This window comes from Peromyscus leucopus, chromosome 11, assembly GCF_004664715.2.
Source record: "Peromyscus leucopus breed LL Stock chromosome 11, UCI_PerLeu_2.1, whole genome shotgun sequence".
NCBI lineage: Eukaryota > Metazoa > Chordata > Mammalia > Rodentia > Cricetidae > Peromyscus > Peromyscus leucopus.
Genome location: NC_051072.1, coordinates 43693276 through 43698973, shown reverse-complemented (window position 1 = coordinate 43698973; position 5698 = coordinate 43693276). Strand labels below are relative to the sequence as shown.

The following is a 5698-nucleotide window of genomic DNA, read 5'->3' as shown; positions in this document are numbered from 1 at the left end:
ATAGGAAATGCTTAGGTTTTGGGAATTTAATGCATCTTGGAGGCAGTAAGAAAGCATTCTGAAAGAGATGTAAGACCATAAGCTGATAAAACAGTATGGCTCTGGATCACCTTCCCAGCTATCCGCCTCTTCCCTGCTGTGCTGGCTATCCAGTTCTGTGAAACAAAACATCCCAATGCTTCGTGGTTAGAGCAGCAGTTCATTTTTTTTTTTTTTTTTTTTTTACAGTCCAAGTGGTCCTTCTGTTGTCCTCAGAGGTTGTTCTTGTGACTGTGTTCAGCTAGGGATGGCTAGGGATGGCTGGGCCTCTTCCTGTTGCCTCAGGACCCCTTTCTCCACATTTCCATTCATCACTTAGTTATCAGCTGTGTCACTCACGTGGTTGGTGGGATCCAAGTGTGTAAGCTGATCCTTACAGCCATGGAGGCTATAGGGGGACAGTTACCTATACTCACCTTAATGGAAGACTGGACAGTGATTTTGTTGGGGGTGTTGAATGGGGATCAATGTCTACAATTAATAAGGGCAAATGAGGGTGGGAGTTATTGCCTCCTAACCTATGAGATAACTAAGATTCCAGCAGCTTTATCTTCTAGTTCTCAGTATAGCCACACCCACTCCTACACAGTGGGAGCTGGAAGCATTCTTCTCTGAGAAAACAAACCAGCCTTAGGAAAAAGGCTAGCATTGTGAAAGGTGGGAGTGGACCAAAGAAACTTGTAGTGGACCACTGAACGTGAACACCACAAAGAGAGTCAGCCCAACTGGTAAATCTTGCCAATGAGGATGTTGTTGGTTGTTTTTGGTCCTTACTCTTTTGGGGGCCTGCCACCCTCCTCCCAAATAAATCACATACACACACAGAGGGACTTATTATTACTTATAAATGCCCGGCTAGCTCAGTCGGTAGAGCATGAGACTCTTAATCTCAGGGTTGTGGGTTCGAGCCCCATGTTGGGTGCCAATTGTTGTTGACTTTTTTTATTATTTACAGTAGCTGCCTCTTAAGCAGCTGCTGTCCTAATCACAGACTGCAACTTCGCCTTACCAGCAGTGGTTCCTGAGGGAATTCTATTCTCTCAGGCACTTGCTCTTCCAATGCTACTAAGGGATAATTTATCTAGATCTCTATCCCTCTAAAGAACTCACAATTCAAAGGTTGAGTGGAATTCTGCTGGCTCAGAGAGGCTGAATAGCAAGTAGCTAACCTTCTCCCTTTGCTGGCATCTTCCAAAAACCAGGTGTACTTCTTCTGCTCAGCCCCCACTTAAGAACTCTTGCTACACGTGGTTACTCCCTACCATTTCCTGTTTAGTTACTTGCTGACTCAGCCTCCTGCTTGAAGTTTAATTTTATTTAATCAAACAAATGTAACACATCTTTGCACTGTTAACAAAAGCAGTAGGAAAAAATGCAACACACTTCAAAAGAATATTTGATAACATGAGGAGCTGCTTCTACGCTTTTTAGCACCTCACTTTTAAATATAAAGAACCAGCTCAGGATAGCTAGGTATATTCTTCAGTGGCCACTGTAACATGAATCTTAAAGGCTTTTATTAATTAAAAACCTGGGGCCAGCTATTGGGATAAATTCTGAAAGATCAGAGAGACAGAACAAGCTACAGCCAACCTCACCTCAATAACTCCTCAGCTGATCTTGTTTCCTCAGACTGAAAGCATCTGAGTCTTCACTCAAAAGTATCTCCGCTGAACTGTTGCTAAAAAGCCTAAAAGCTTAAAAGCCTCTAGTTACTGGTCCTCATACCTTATATATCTTTCTGCTTCCTGCCATCTGTTCCTGGGATTAAATGCATGTGTCTTTCCCAAGCAAAAACATGAGATCTCAAGCCCTGGGATTAAAGGTGTGTGCCACTACTGCTTACCTCTGTTTCCAGCGTGGCCTCTGCCTCTAGAATGATAGGATTAAAGGTTTAGTGCCACCATTTTCTGGCCTTTATATCTAATCTAGTGGCTGTTCTGTTCTCTGGTCCCAGATAAGTTTTATTAGGGTGCACAATATACTGGGGGATACAGTGTATCACCACAGGCCACATGACATTTCATTGCCTAGACCTGCCATAGTTTACACCACTGATCCTGTATTGTTGGTAATTTACATTGCTTCCTTACCTCATAGTACTATGAGAACATCTTTTGTTTATATATGTTTTTGTATCCCTTTATAATATTTCCTTAGGACAAATCATTTAAAAGGATATTGTGTGTGTGTGTGTGTGTGTGTGTGTGTGTGTGTGTGTCTATTCAATGACAGACACTTTTCACAGGTTTGAGACAGACTACAAAGTGGGAGTAATACTTTAATCTGCTGTATTATTCATCTATTTTTGTGTGTGTGACAAATTATTCCAAACTATACCAGCTTAAAAACACCAATACATATTATACCAACATCTTCTATGCATCAAAACTTCATAAATAGCTCAACTTAGGGTGTGGGAGGGTTTTAGCTTAGAGTTTATTTTTAAAATGTTTTTATTTGTGAATGTGGGTGTGTCCATGAGTGTATGTACAGACACCCTATGTGTGCTTGGTGCCAGTGGAGGCCAGAAGATGTCTGATTCCCCCGAACTGGAGTTACAGGAGGCCGTAAGTGTGCATGTGGGTGCTGGGAACCTATCCCAGGTCATCTGCAAGGGCAGTAAGTGTTCTTAAGTGCTGACTTGTCATTCCAGGCTCTTAGAGTTTCTTTTGAAGGTGCTCTAAAGTGACCAACAGGATCACAGGACAGTCACTGGGCGATTGAACAGAGAGTCAGAGGAGCTTCAGAAATCACACACCATTACTTTTTTAATGTTTAAAAACAAATCACAAAACTCAAGGGAGAAAATGCCAAATATCTTATGGACATATTTTAAGACTACGGCACCCAGAAAAAAAAATAATCCTTAAGCATCTTAATACACGTACGATTATAAATCTTTTTATGGCTTACAGTTCTACATTTAAGAATGCCTTATGAAATTTTCATTCTAAGTTGTGCTTAAAATAATTCTTTCTTTATTTTACTAAATTATTTTAAGACTTAAAAGTGCAGGACAGTGGAAAGGATATGAGGATTCTGCTTGTACTGTATCTGGTTCATTAACTGTTAGCATTGTGCTGCTCTTTCTTCTCTCTCTCTCTCTCTCTCTCTCTCTCTCTCTCTCTCTCTCTCTCTCTCTCTCTGCCTTTATCCTCCTCCCTCCATTCTCCCCATATCTCACTTTATTTTCCCCTCAACTGTAGTCCAAACATATATACACACCTGAACACTCAATATAACAGATATGATAGGTATTATCTCCCATGAATAGGGTCCTCAGAAATAGACAACAGCCCCATAATTCCATCTAATCTCTACTCCATATTTAAATAGTCTCAATATTTCCTAAATATCATTTATACCTTTAAAAATCCAACACTTATCCAGGTGGTGGTGATGCATGTCCTTAGTCCTAGCATTCAGGAGGCAGAGGCAGAGGCAGAGGCAGAGGCAGAGGCAGAGGCAGAGGCAGAGGCAGAGGCAGAGGCAGAGGCAGAGGCAGAGGCAGAGGCAGAGGCAGAGGCAGAGGCAGAGGCAGAGGCAGATCTCTGAATTCAAGGCTAAGGTCTACAGATCAAGTTCCAGGACAGCCAGGGATATACAGGAAAACCTTGTCTTGGAAAAAAAACCAAAACAAAAACCAACCAAACATCCAGGACTTAGGCAAGAACCACACATTTCAGTTGTCTGTTATAGCTTTAATTTTAAACCCACAACACTCATCTTGCTTATTTCCTGTTTGTTTTTTAAACTTGTAGAATATTTTTCTTTTCATGGCACATAGAAGAATTAAAGCAAGTTGAACTGTGGGATTTTTTTTAATGGTGTAATTTAACTTGTTCCTTAATAGATGCTGTATATCAAATCTGCAGGCTTGGCCAACCTCAGGTAAATATTAAACATGACACTTCATATATCATTATGCATTACATCAATATGCACACATGTGTTCATTATTTCTATCATTGTTGTGATATCATTGCTGCCAAGAGCAGCTTCAGAAAGGAAGGGCTTATTCTGGCTCGTGATTTGTGTGTACAGTTCATCATGTGAAGCCTTGGTGGAAGGAGTGTGAGGCTCTGGTCAGCTAGCGTCCATCGTCAATAAATAGAGAGGGATGGTGCTGGTGATCAGAATACTTTTTTCAGTCTGGTCCTGAAGCCGATGGGATGGTCCTGCCTACATTCAGGGTGGGTCTTCCCTCTTCTGTTAAAATGCCCTGGTAACAGCCTCATGAATGCATTCTGAGGTGTGTTGCCATAGTGATTCTAACTCCAAGCAAGTTGACAAGATTAGCCATCACAATACAAACAAGCTTGTCTGACTATTGATAATGTTAAATTTGATCATTTAGGGTACCAAATACCAGATGTGTCTACGTTTGATTAATAAATAGCTTTAATTACTTTTCCTCTTCCTGTGATGAGATTCTCTGACAAAAGCTACTTAATAGAGAAAAGGTTTGTTTTCACTCACAGTTCCAGGATACAGGCCATCACGGCCGAGAAGTCATTGAAGAAGGAGCATGGAGCCGATGGTCCCACTGTATCTGTGGTCCAGAAGCACAGAGCATTGAATGCTCAATTTTAGTTTGCTTTCTCATTTTATACAGTCCAGTATCCCAGTCCATGAAACGGGCAGGCTTCCCTACCCCCAATGAACCTAATCAAGTTATACCACACAGGCACACTGAGAGATCAGTCCCCTGGGTGATTTTAGATGTCATTAAATTGACAATTGAGGTTAACCATCACAGTAGGTAATTTGAGATTTTTGTAATCAATCTGTTTTCACTCCATGGCTTTGGAATCCACTGAGGGTCAACTATTAACAACGATTATCTTGGGAATTGCATTGCCAAATGGTGATTTCTTTCTTTTATCATTTAATATGAATTTATTAACTGTATTCTTTAAAAACACCTTTTCTTCTCTCTGACGGACAGCTGTTGACTGTTGGATATTATAATCTTGTCATTCTTTTTAGTGTTCAACTTATTCCAAATGATGCCCAGCCTCACCTTGAACCTTCCTTACTGCTGACTGGAACAAACCATTTCCCAAGATAATGCTGTTCCTTTAAATAGGGAATACAATTTGGAGATCCCTGAGGGTGGGGGTGTATTTTTAATGATTAAATTTCAAATACTGCTATTGGCTTCTTTGCGAGGGATTTTTTGTTTTTTTGAGGAGTCAGACCCTTCTAACTGTTTCTCTAGATACAGTACATGTAACATGGACTATAACATTCCTCCTCAAAGTCATATGGTAGACTACAAGTCAGACTCCATCTTGGAGCTTCAGAAAGCTGGCTGAGACCAAGAAGAACTGAGTTATTCAGAATCCAACGTCTTAGCTTTAGCAACAGCATCCTGAAATAAAAAAAGTGACATTTGGAGAAAATTATGGACTCTTTCCTTATTTTTTTTAATGTCACCTGTATCATTGAAGAGACATAGATCAAAGCTCCTGCTTCTTTCAGCTAGTCTCATAGTGTCCTGTTCATCTAATTTATATATGGTGATCTGAGACTAGATTTTGGATGAATTAATAACAGATTCATTTGTCCAAGGACTTTTAGTCTCTCAACTCAGGATTTGGCAGAACACACTTTCCTTTGTATCCCAACAAAGCATTCTGATACTAGTAATATA

General features: G+C 40.4%; 1 non-coding gene across 1 annotated transcript; it reads left to right on the top strand.

Moving 5' to 3' along the window:
- Window positions 1–888: 888 nt before the first annotated feature.
- Trnak-cuu lies at window positions 889–961 on the top strand. Its single transcript has one exon. It is a non-coding gene; the product is annotated as a tRNA-Lys (tRNA).
- The last annotated feature ends 4737 nt before the right edge of the window (window positions 962–5698 follow it).